The sequence below is a fragment of the Podarcis tiliguerta genome, assembly GCF_965153285.1.
Source record: "Podarcis tiliguerta genome assembly, chromosome: 1".
Classification (NCBI taxonomy): domain Eukaryota; kingdom Metazoa; phylum Chordata; class Lepidosauria; order Squamata; family Lacertidae; genus Podarcis; species Podarcis tiliguerta.
This window is the reverse complement of record NC_139534.1, coordinates 56,912,341-56,924,368: the sequence shown is the minus strand read 5'-3', so window position 1 is coordinate 56,924,368 and position 12,028 is coordinate 56,912,341. Positions and strand designations below refer to the sequence as shown.

Sequence of the window (12,028 nt, the reverse complement as noted above, 5' to 3'; positions counted from 1 at the left end):
CAGGTCCGATAATTTATGATCCTGTTGAAGTCCAGCATCCCTTGTATTTTCCTGCCAATTGACAGTATTTTTCTCTCAACTGTCATGTCCAAGTCTATGAGAGGTATCAATAATAAATAATGATTGAATCCAAGGAACACTTGTTGAGTGCTGCATGCCATCTGCTTATAAATTCCTCATTGGTTCTAAATTTCCCCCAGCCTTTTGTTAATTTGTATTCCTTGAGAGGAATATATTCAGATCTACTATGCTCCAGTAGAGTACCAGTATATAAATCTAATCTGGCTTTCTTTTTCTGTAATTTTACAGACTCATTCCAGTCCTCTGTTGGGCTTGTAAGAAAAATGGATGTCTTTCTGCAGTAATTCCACAACTAGGCAGTTGAACAGAACCGAGATGTTTATTAGAACCAAGCCCATTTCTTGGAGGCCTATGTATAGGGAAGTGTTGTTGTTTTTGGTTATTCTGGACTGAAGATGGGCATAATGAACATATTTAGCAGATGCAGCGCTGGGGTGCAAATATCCACCCAGCGCCCCCAAATTACCACGGATAGTGTTGTGGTGGCCGTAGCTGCGCACCACCAGTTATCCTGGGGGGGGGGGGGACTCTCCCCCATTCCGCTGTGGGAGAGTGATCCTCACAGAGGCTTAGGAGTGAAGTTGCGCCCCTCCCAAGCCTCCGTGGGAGGAGAGCGCAGCTTCCCTCCCAAGCCTCCTCGGGAGGAGAGCGATCCCCGCAGAAGCTTGGGAGGGAAGTTGCATGCCCGCTAGCCTTATGGTTGGCGGGGCGTAGCTGGCTGGCATGCAGTGAAAGGGGAGGCCTCCAGCAAAGCCGCACAGCTCCCCCACTCGCTCGGGCACCCCTGAGGGGCCAGCGCCTTGGTGCAACGCACTACTAAGTCCTATGGGAAAGACGGCTCTGATAATGAAGTCATAGGAGTGCACCACCATGTAAGTAAACAAGTGTGTAATCAAGCAATGTATGTGCATGAGTGACTTGGACCTAAGAGTGCTTGTGGTGGTACTACAGATCTGTGACTGTGGTGATAATACAGTATAGTACTTGCTGCACCATCACGCTGTTAATATCTGGACTGACAAAACAAGCAACCTCCTCCCACCTGCAAACTGACAAGAATCCCCAGAAATGGTTGCGTGAATCAGCTTTCCATGTGGGGGTATGAACTAGACAGAAATGATGGCTCTACACATCAGTTTCCTTTTAATTCTGTTGCTAATGTCGCTGCAGGAGGTGCTGGCTTCAGGAAAGCCAAAATCTCAGCAATAAGTATTTTTAGTTAAAATTGCTCCCAGAGAGACAATGATGCATTTTGCCCTAAGAGCAAAGGTGTGCAAACAGGGCTGTGCAACTAAGGAAAAGAGAGACAGGTTAGCAGCCAGTCAGATAATAGGAAAAGAACAGCGAGGCAATGCAGGAGCAGAAATGATGTGCCTGCTGCCAAGGCAGTGGCAGCCATTAATGTTTTCAATGTTTTCAATGCGAGTCAATAGAAGATAGCAGTTAAGCACATCATAGACCTGTTTAAACAAGAAGCAGAATCAAGATGTAAAGCTTGGGTGTGGATGGGTGGGTTTAAATGATAGAGATTATAATTTACAGCGAGGTATGCGTGTTCTCTCTTCAGGACAAGCAGATGGGCAGCTATATTGTCTTATAAAATAGAATCATAGAATCATAGAGTTGGAAGAGACCACAAGGGTCATCGAGTCCAACCCCCTGCCAAGCAGGAAACACCATCAGAGCACTCCTGACATATGGTTGTCAAGCCTCTGCTTAAAGACCTCCAAAGAAGGAGACTCCACCACACTCCTTGGCAGCAAATTCCACTGTCGAACAGCTCTTACTGTCAGGAAGTTCTTCCTAATGTTTAGGTGGAATCTTCTTTCTTGTAGTTTGGATCCATTGCTCCGTGTCCGCTTCTCTGGAGCAGCAGAAAACAACTTTTCTCCCTCCTCTATGTGACATCCTTTTATATATTTGAACATGGCTATCATATCACCCCTTAACCTCCTCTTCTCCAGGCTAAACATGCCCAGCTCCCTTAGCCGTTCCTCATAAGGCATCGTTTCCAGGCCTTTGTTTGCATGTAGAAAAATAGCACATCAGGGATAAGATTTTTGCCTAACCTTCTCCCTGACATGCTGTTTTCCTGTGTTCACTGGATGGGGTATTTGAGCATTCAAACATACAACCCATCCACCTACAGCCTGATTCTGCTGTGTGTATGGACTGGTCCAGACAGTACCGTATTTTCCGTCCCATAGGACGCACCGGCACATAGGACGCACCTAGTTTTTTTGGGGGGAAATAAAGGGAAAAAAATTTATTTCCCCCCAAAAACCAGGTCGGGGAACAGTGGTATGGCGGCGCTGCACCTCCCAGCTGTCCCCTGAGCTTGTGGGGCTGCCCGATGTCTGCCCGAAGCATGGGACGCTCTGCTTTAGGGCGCCCCGTGCTCCAGGCAAGCAGGCTGCTATCCGCAGCCTGGGGAGCCCTGCGGGAACTCCCGCGGGCTCCCCAGGCTTGCTGATAGCTTCCTGAAGCCTGGAGAGCGAGAGGGGTTGGTGCGCACTGACCCCTCTCACTCTCCAAGCTTCAGTGAAAGCCTGCATTCGCCCCATAGGACGCACACACATTTCCCCTTCATTTTTGGAAGGGAAAAAGTGCGTCCTATAGGGCGAAAAATACGGTAGCAGTAAGAAACCCTCTTGTGCTTTGGAACTAGGTAATCAATGACAGAAAATCCCACTTCACAGCTGCCTGTAATGTCATGTAATATATCAAGTATTACTATGATTTCAAGGCTAGTTGCATTCTGTCAGTCTGGAAACCTGTCAAGGGAATCACCTGAGCTGCTCTTCCTTCCCTGTAGTCTACCTTTCAGTGGTTCCGTAATGTGCTATAATTCTTGTATGTGTACAAGGATCAAGGGCCTCCATATCAGAAACAAGACCTTTAGTAAATGAGAACCCAAGATTGCTCAGTATGGCACCAGCCTGTACTGGCGGAGGAAGAGGGTGCGGGGGATGCGGTCCGCCCTGGGTGTCATCCCTGAGGGGGGGGGTGACATCGCCCCCCCCCCGCCCCCATAGGACACTCACCACAGGCAGCACCGCTCCCATGGGACACTCACAGAGCCTCCCCCGTGGGCGGCTCGCCCCGCCCCTATGTGCACAGCATGTGCGCCGCTCCGGGTGCCAGAGCAGCTAGCTCCGCCTCTGCCAGCTTGTGCAGCAGAAATGCCCTTTAGAAGCTGTGTGGGAGCCACTTCTCCATGAGCAGCTCCCATGAGACTGAATTTTTAAATGACTCAGCCACATGAAACCAGGGTCTTTCCTATAAACCAGCACCTTCAGTTCAGTGGGAATGGCCTATATGATTCCCACTACCATGTTGCTAGGTCTCCCACCCCAAATATTTTGATTGGCATTTTCATAAACTGCTGGGTCTCTTAAAGGCTGTTATTCAAGCATTCTCCCAGCTGCTCATTGACAAGAGGTTACTGTATGCCTTAGAGAACCTCCAAAGAACAGTACAACAGTAGCCCCTAAGGCAATCTCAAGTAGGACTCAAATTATGGGGGGTGGGGAATAGGGGAGCTCTTAAAACCATTCACACCCTGTATCCCTCGATTCCTTCCAGTTTTAGCCAGATCATGCCTCCTCCCTCCCCGTTAGCCTTTTAAAATGGTTGTGAATGAGGCTTCACAACAGAGAATGGGCCCCAGCCCCCTCTGCCCCCCTCTGTAATTTGAGCACTGGCCAAATTGAGAAGGGTAGATGTGGGTAACTGAGGCTGCGGCATTCTGCTCATGAGGATTCTGTCTCAACTTGGAAGTGAGAAGTGAATGGCCCAGAAGAAGCAGAGAGAGGGAAGCTAGACAAGAGAGGCAAAATAAAAATGTAAGGTGCTGCTTGGAAAGAAAGTGTAAGGCAGGTGTGGGGAACCTGTGGCTCTCCAGATGTGACTGAACTACAACTCCCATCAGCCCCAGCAAGCATTGCCAATGGCCTAGGGTGATGAGAGTTGTAGTTCAGCAACACTGGAGGGCCTAAGATTCCCCACTCCTGAGGTAAGACTTTTTACTAATTAGAAATAGGAGCAACAAGTAGCACTGAAAGAGATTCTAGTTAAAGGCCTTATTATTTTGCCTTGATTGATATTTCATTTTCCCTAAACTCCCTCGTTCTGGGAGGTGTTGAGAATTATTCCCCTTTTGTTCCTGTCAGAGGGGAATGAAACACACTCCCAAGGACAGGGCTTTAATTGGGTTTTTCTGCGCGTTTCTTCAGGTTTCATTGTGTTGCTGTTCAGGCAAAGCAACAATTGAACTAACACCTGGCAAGCCAAACCTGACTGGAATGGAGAGGAGGGGAGGTTTCAGCATTCCTGTCATGAAACCATCACGCTGCCTCCCCCATTTCCCAGACAGCCCAGGTGGAAAAAAGCCCTGGAGCCGCTTTGCTCCTTGGATGCTCTGCTCAGCCAGGTTTGAGTGGAGTATTTCTAAGTAGCAGGAGTGCTCTAGGGCATGATGTGCAGGGTTCCACTCAATGTGCTCTCTCTCTCTCTCTCTCTCTCTCTCTCTCTCTCTCTCTTCCCATCCCCAACAGCTCATTATTTCTCCTCCTCCCAGGCAGCGAATGTTATTAAAATAACAGAAGGAGCCCAACTAGAATCATAAAGTGATAATTAACATGAATACTGGACTAGGAGCCACAATGGAAAAGGGAATTAAAGAGGCAGATAAAGGGTGGCAAAACAGCGACAAAAGCTACTGGAAGGTCAGGTGAACAGTAGCACCCTTTCACCCCATCCACTAATGGCCACGCGTCAAAAAAGCCAATGTGGTAATGTTTAGAATGATGGACCAGTACCTGTGAGACCACAGTTCAAATCCCTACTCAGCTGCAAAACTGACTGGGTGATCCCGAACCAGTCACAATCTCCCAGCCTAACCTACCTCACAGGGTTGTTGTGAGGAGAAAAAGCCAAGGGGAAGAGAACTGTGTATGCCACCTTGAGTTCCTTGGACAAAAGATGGTTTAGAAATGTATTAAGAAATAAACAATCCCCTCCAAGTAAAGTTGCCACTTCTTCTGACCTTACTTCCTGTGCCTTTAACCGTAGCTTCAGATGCAAAAAATATTCAGTGACGCTTTACCTGGCGTGGGTGTCAGTTGATGGACATCTGCTTAATGTTCTCAGGCCAGGAGGAGCCAGTGTAAAAACTGGCAACCAGAAGGAAGCCTGGCTGGCCCATGAAATCCTCTTGCAATAAAGATTTGACAGCCAATGCTGCACAGATGGCAATGAGACAGTGCCACTTAGATTGTTCCTAGGCTACAGCACAAGGCTCAACCAGTAGCCCCTCTCTCACATACTCTCATCATAAAATGGTTCCATAAAAAGGTAAGGCAATAACAGCAGAGGACAAATTAGGATTGGCTTAAGATCCAGTCGGTGTGAAGCTGGTTTAAGAAACAATGCATCAAATGGTAGTATTTTAACAACAAAATAAAGGATACGTATACATTTTAGATCAAAACCCCAGGTTTGGAAAGGCAGTGAGCACACAGTACAGTATAAGGAAGTGTGAACACAGCCCAGGCTTTGCTGCCTAGCAGATTGGATTGTCAAACCGAGCACTCCCCAAGTCTATTTATCATCATTGAGTACAACCAGTTTGCTTATTCAAATAAGGTATATTTGATATGGGTATTTGGAAGAAATCTTCTCTTCCTGGTCCTCTTTGACCCATATCAGAAATCTGGAATAGGCAGTATCTGCCCTAGTCCTCCTTTCACCTCATAAGAAGTGATAATTCCCACAAGCACATTGAGGTGTTGAGAATGTAAGTTTAGTGGATCGGTGAAGACTTCAATGTATGATGCAGCTGTCGCATGATTGTTTCACCATGTCTCCGCTTACATAATTGTACACAACACGGTTCACATAATCCTTGTCATCACTTTCAGCAATGCCTGTTTTCTCCTTCTTTGTGCTCAAAGACTGAGTACACATTATACTTTTAAGCACATTCAGAGCACATTTCTCCCCCTCAAAGAATTCTGGGAACTGTAGTTTTTTCAGGGCTGTTGGGAATTGAAAACTTGTGAAGTATAAACGACAATGCCCTGAATTCTTTTTAAGGAAAATAATGTATTTGCAAGTGTGCTTTCAATATATGCTGTAGACACAGCATGACTCAGTCTGGGAACCCACCCTACACTTTACAAGGCCTTGTACATCACAAAACCCACAGCAGCTTCATATATTGATCTGTATTTATTATATTTATCCCCCATCCTGTCTGGCAGGATGAAGAAAGCTTGCAATCAAGTTCATCAATTGATCATCATATCTAACAACATCCTCATATGACTTGAGAAAACAAATGAAGGAAAAATAGCAATAATTACAAGTGGAACCCACAACAAAAAGTTGCCACATGGAGCGCTTTTGTTCTGATCACTCAGTTCAGTTCCCCCTCCCTCTGGATGGTGCTCTTTTGGTTACATAAGCAACAGCACTTACCTCTGAAAACGAAGGAGGAGGAATTATATCTGGTCCCCAAGTAGTCTGCTATCAGGTGGAGGAACTCAATTCCATATCGTAGAACAACACCTAGTGGAGGAGATTGCAGTGGCAACAGTTCATCTTGCCTGTTTATATACCTTTCCAGCTTACAGGTCATCTGGCAGTTTATTTATGCCTCTGAATTTCATTTCCGTCTCATGCCAGGTAACCACTGGACAGCTCTACCAGTGCACTGCCAAGCATCCTCATGCATGCTATGATGAAAAATATATGTGCTTGGGGCTCTGTTGAACTAGGTGTCTTGATTTAGAATGAGGGCATGTAATGACTGGCAATATGAAGAAAAAGGGAGTAGTACAGATGATTAATATGGTGCCCAGTGATGAAAACTGTGATGGTTATAATGAGAGCAAAGTCATCAGTACATGGAAACACAAGGGAGGGGGTGCTTAGATGGGACTCAAATGCTAACAATTTTTGATAAATTAGAGACAGGGACTGAGATCAATTAGATCAACTTCAGCAAGAACATGCGCAACATGATTTATGTGAGGAGAAATATCCATAAGCAGCACATGTATAAAATAGGATGCACTAGTGAGGCAGCCAGCCTGTAGAGATGGGAAGGGATGACAAATTGAAGAGCCCACAATGTGATGCACTCCCAAAAGCCTCAGGCGCCCCATTGGGCTGTATTCACAGGGAAGTCACGTGCACAGCTAGATTGTTTCACTCCCGAGGAAGGAAGGACACAGTTGGAAGCCTTCATTTTTTTAGCACTGTTGTTCAAAAATGAGAAGAGATGAAAGAGGTCAGAGGACAGCAAGGAAAATCATAAAGGCTGTTTAGAGAGCTAAGCCCCCAGAGAAAAGGTTAAGGGAAACCAGTTTAATATTGGCCTTCTGAGGAAAAGGCAGCTGAGGAGATCCAGCTCATATAAAGAGATTGATTCTCACCAGCTGAGGACAGAATGAAAGCGGGGTGGGGAAGAGAAAAAAGGAAATAACTGGCTGAAGCTGCACTTGGGAACACTTAGGTTCAGTTACCAAAATATCAGAGCTTCATCTTGCGTTAAGTCTCAGTAGCCATTGCCAAGCATGGCCTAGGAACGCAGGAAGCTGCCTTCTATTTAGACCATTGGTCTATCTAGCTCAGGACGGTCTACACTGACTGGCAGCAGCTCTCCAGAATTTCAGATGGGGTCACTCTCCCAGCCCTCTGCCACTGAGCTATAGCCCTTCCACAGCTGCTTGCCTAACAAAGTTGAGAGGAATGCTTGTCCAGTCCAAAGAGGCTTTCACGTAACACAGCATTTTAGACCAGCGTTGAAGCATCGCAAAGGGCTGGCAGGAGAAGGAGCCACGAAGGCCGGGGGTGAGGACCTTTTGATTCAGCCAGGCCTTTTAAGTAAATGGTGGGCTCTTACTGTTTCAGTGTGGTTTTTAATGTGAGCTGTAAATTGTTTTATTCCACTCAGGAGAAAGTGTCGTGATGTGTTTTTACGTTTTTGTGGGTTTTAATTATTTGTATTTTAAACATTGTGGTCTGTACTTATTTTCGTAAATAAGTATTTATTGATGGGTGGCCATATACATTTAATAAATAATAATTCTACTTGGTTAATGGATGAAAAAATGGAAAGTCTGCTAAAGGAAGTGGGATGCTTGCCCCCCACAGAGGTCTTTTTTATTGCACATTCATCACAACTTGTGTTCATGATGCTATCGGGGCAGCCACATGCTATCCCACTTTGAATACTGTTTCCACTTGCAAACATTTTGGGGCAGCCACTCTGCTTCATTTTCAGTTAGTGCATATCCTGTAACTTCCTGCTGAAATCCCATAACTTTCTATGCCACAAACATTCCTGTTTATTTCTGCTTTCGTTGGACTGTAGCCCCTCCAGAAAGCAATAATGTGGTAGGAGAAGCCTCACAGAAGAAAAAAAGTGCAGAATAAACCCATCATGAATGCACTACATTATGTCAAGAACATGTTGCAGAATACATCCACAATAAAACATCCATCTGGAGGAGCCATTAAAAGGGTGATCGGCACCCTTCCTTGCAGCCCCCAGGAAGAACATGTCAAAGAACACCGAATCTCCTTGGAAGTGTAAGAACTAGTGAATAAATGTGGCTACTGCTGCAATCCTAAACACCTCGGAGCAGCAGTGGCTAATCTGAGGCCCTACACATACTGTATTGTTGATCTTTAACTCCCATTACCCTGACTATTGGCCAGGCAGGCTGGGGCCAATGGGAATTAGAGTCCAACAACATTTGGACGGTCACAGGTTCTCCATACTTGCAACCCCAGACCCTCCAAGTGTCCCTATTTTCCAGGGACAGTCCCAGATTTACAGAAGCCATCCTTGTTTATTATTTGATCCTGGAATGTCCAGTTTTTCCTTAGGACGTTCCTGTTTTCATTGGATAAATGATGGAGGTTATGCATCCCTAGCTATGCACTGCCTCCCCAGTTGGAGGCAATAATGCTTCTGAATAGCAGTACAGCCGTACCTTGGTTTTCGAATAGCTTAGTTCTTGAACGTTTTGGCTCCCAAACACCGCAAACCCAGATGTGACTGTTTCGGTTTGCAAACTATTTTGGGAAGCCGAACATCTGATGGGGCTTCCGTAGCTTCCAGCTTTCCAGTTGGCTGCAGAAGCTTCCTGCAGCCAATCAGAAGCTACGCTTTGGTTTCCGAACGGATTCTGTTCGGCTTCCAAGGTACAACTGTAGATGGAAACCACAGGAAGGGTGAGTGCTGTTGTACTCAAATTCTGCTTGCAGGTTTCCCATAGGTGTCTAGTTGACCAGTGAGAGAACAGAATGCTGAACTAGATGAATCACTGGCCTGATGCGACTGGCTCTTCTTATGTTCTTAATCCCATTAAAGTAAATGAGATTTCTTCATGAGCACGTACGTTCAGGATTGTGCTGTTAAGGCACTTAATTCTGACTGGATTATCATGCTAGAGTCGTGGGGTTGTGCGGTGGTAAAGTTGCAGTGACTAGATTGAGTGGGATTTAACCAAAATAAAGCAGTATTTGCTTGCTGGATTTCAGGACAATAACTATGGCCAGCTCTAAAGAAAGATATGTTTTATTTTGAATTTATTTATATTTTTTTAATTGATGGAACTATACTCTTAGGATAAAAAAGGTAAAGGACCCCTGGATGGTTAAGCCCAGTCAAAGGCGACTATGGGGTTGCAGCGCTCATCTCACTTTCAGGCCAAGGGAGCTGGCGTTTGTCCGTAGACAGCTTTCCAGGTCATGTGGCCAGCATGACTAAACCACTTCTAGTGCAATGGAACACCATGACGGAAACCAGAACACATGGAAAAGCCACTTACCTTTCTGCTGCAGCGGTCCCTATTTATCTACTTGCGCTGGTGTGCTTTCAAACTGCTAGGTTGGCAGGATCTGGGACAGAGCAACAGGAGCTCACCCCGTTGTGGGGATTCGAACTGCCAACCTTTCGATCGGCAAGCCCAAGAGGCTCAGTGGTTTAGACCACAGCGCCACCCACATCCCACTCTTAGGATATTTAGCCTGTGAAACCAAGTGCCTTGAAGTATGGATGGAGAGATTATTCATCTGGCCACTCCCAGAATGACACACACACACAATTTTGTATGACTGTAGATGAAAGATGGCGACTAGAAAGCGGGAGGATCTGAACCAGCTCGGTTAAAGGTCTATCTGTCTCTTTTCGCATTCCAGCAGCTGCCAGGTGGCTGCTTGTTCACAGAGACTGATTTCTGGAAGAGATAAGCAATCTCATCTGGCATATGTTGTTTCATTTTTGTGCAAATCGCCAGGAACTTAACAGCAGTGGTGGTGTAAGAGTCCTGTTTAGCCAGTCACCCTGTCATCAAATGCTGGTGGTTTACCCTTTTATGGAGAACACACACCTGTGGAATGTGCTGGTCTTTATTAGGGACTTAGATGCTTTTTACAGCATCTGAGGAGTTGTCCACAGCAGCTGTGAAGCTAGACTCAAAGGCATATTTGCCAAGGCGTCATTGGAAGGATACCTTCGCTGTGTCAAAGTGACCACACTGGAGGAAGTCCCAGAGATTAGTACCACAAAACTGACATCAGAGTCACCTGGGGGTGTTAAGGGATGAGGCCTGGCCTGAAATCTGAAACCACAATAATTGCCAATCACCATGAATGTGGATGATCAGCAGCTATGAATTATCCAGAGGGCAAACAGCAAAACTGGCAGCCATCTTGTAAGGTTTGCCTGTCTCAGGAGGCCAATTATTTGGATGTCATATACTGATTCACTTAGCTTTCAGTCTTCTGCAGGAAATGTCATTTGTTTTGTCCTCAAGGCTAGCTTCATATTACTATGAATATGACAACGGAAGGACAGCATGGTAGCAGGGAGGCCTGGAAATAAAGGCTTTTGTACTCAAGATGAGGCAATGTGCAGGTGTGTCCATTGCAACCTGACTCATCTTTATGCTCCTCATTCACAAGTAAGATTGTTTCTTTTAACTACCGATCTAAGTGATGCCACGCAAATAGCCAGCCCATATCTAGCGTAAATAATCAGAACTGGAAAGGAAAAAGGCAATCCAAACCCAAGTTCAGATTCGATTGATGCAAGGAACACCTGTTGGCATTTGAGAAATCGGGGGTGTTCTCCAATATGCGTTTTGGCATGTTCCCTTAAGCCAAACCAGATGCTCAGGGCAGGGGTGCCAACTTGAATAAATGAATAAAATATTGTGGGGCCCAGGTAAGCTCCGCCCTGCATAACTGATCACATGACGCAGGGCACACACACCATATGAATGGGAATGCCCATCAACTTTGTGGGGGCCTGGTCCCCTCAAATATTTTACTGTGGGGGGCCGAAACCCCCACAGTCCTAGGAGTTGGCTCTTATGGCTCGGGTTCACTTTCCAGTCTCTTTGTTAGGTGTTGTTAGTTATGCCCAGGCAAAAAAATAAATAAATCAGAAGAAGCCTTGTCTTGGCTCTAATAAAGTTCTCAGCCCTGTTCCGCTGTGTGTGTTTTTTGTAGAATTATTGCATTTATAAATACGCGAGCATGTTCAGGCAAACAAAGTGAGAGATTGTCTCTGCCATTGGAAGGGTGCGGCGGCAAGGATGATTGATGCTGCCCTTGTAATTAAAATACACGCTGAGCTTTCAGTCATCACCAACACGATTCCTCAAGTGTTAAAGAATATAACAAAGGCTGGCTTCTTTATCAAAAGATGGAAAGAGATGACCATTGCTCCTGCAGATGCTCAGAAATCTTGGGAAGGATGGATCAGGGCGTAACTGCCTGCTGACTCACCACATGGTGTTGTTTGCCATATGTGATTATAGCATTTTTAGGCCACCTTTCAGGGCAGAATCCTCTCAAGGTGGTCTACAACAGCATAAACAAAACTGAAACCATCTAAAGATTTTAAATTACAAAGAATTTAAAATAA

The 12,028-nt window shown here is 45.7% G+C and overlaps 1 long non-coding RNA gene across 1 annotated transcript; it reads left to right on the top strand.

The window, feature by feature from the left end:
* On the top strand, positions 1 to 5,110 carry LOC310666569. The gene is made up of 2 exons (XR_014505966.1): positions 1 to 103; positions 4,661 to 5,110. It is a non-coding gene; the product is annotated as an uncharacterized lncRNA (long non-coding RNA).
* The last annotated feature ends 6,918 nt before the right edge of the window (positions 5,111 to 12,028 follow it).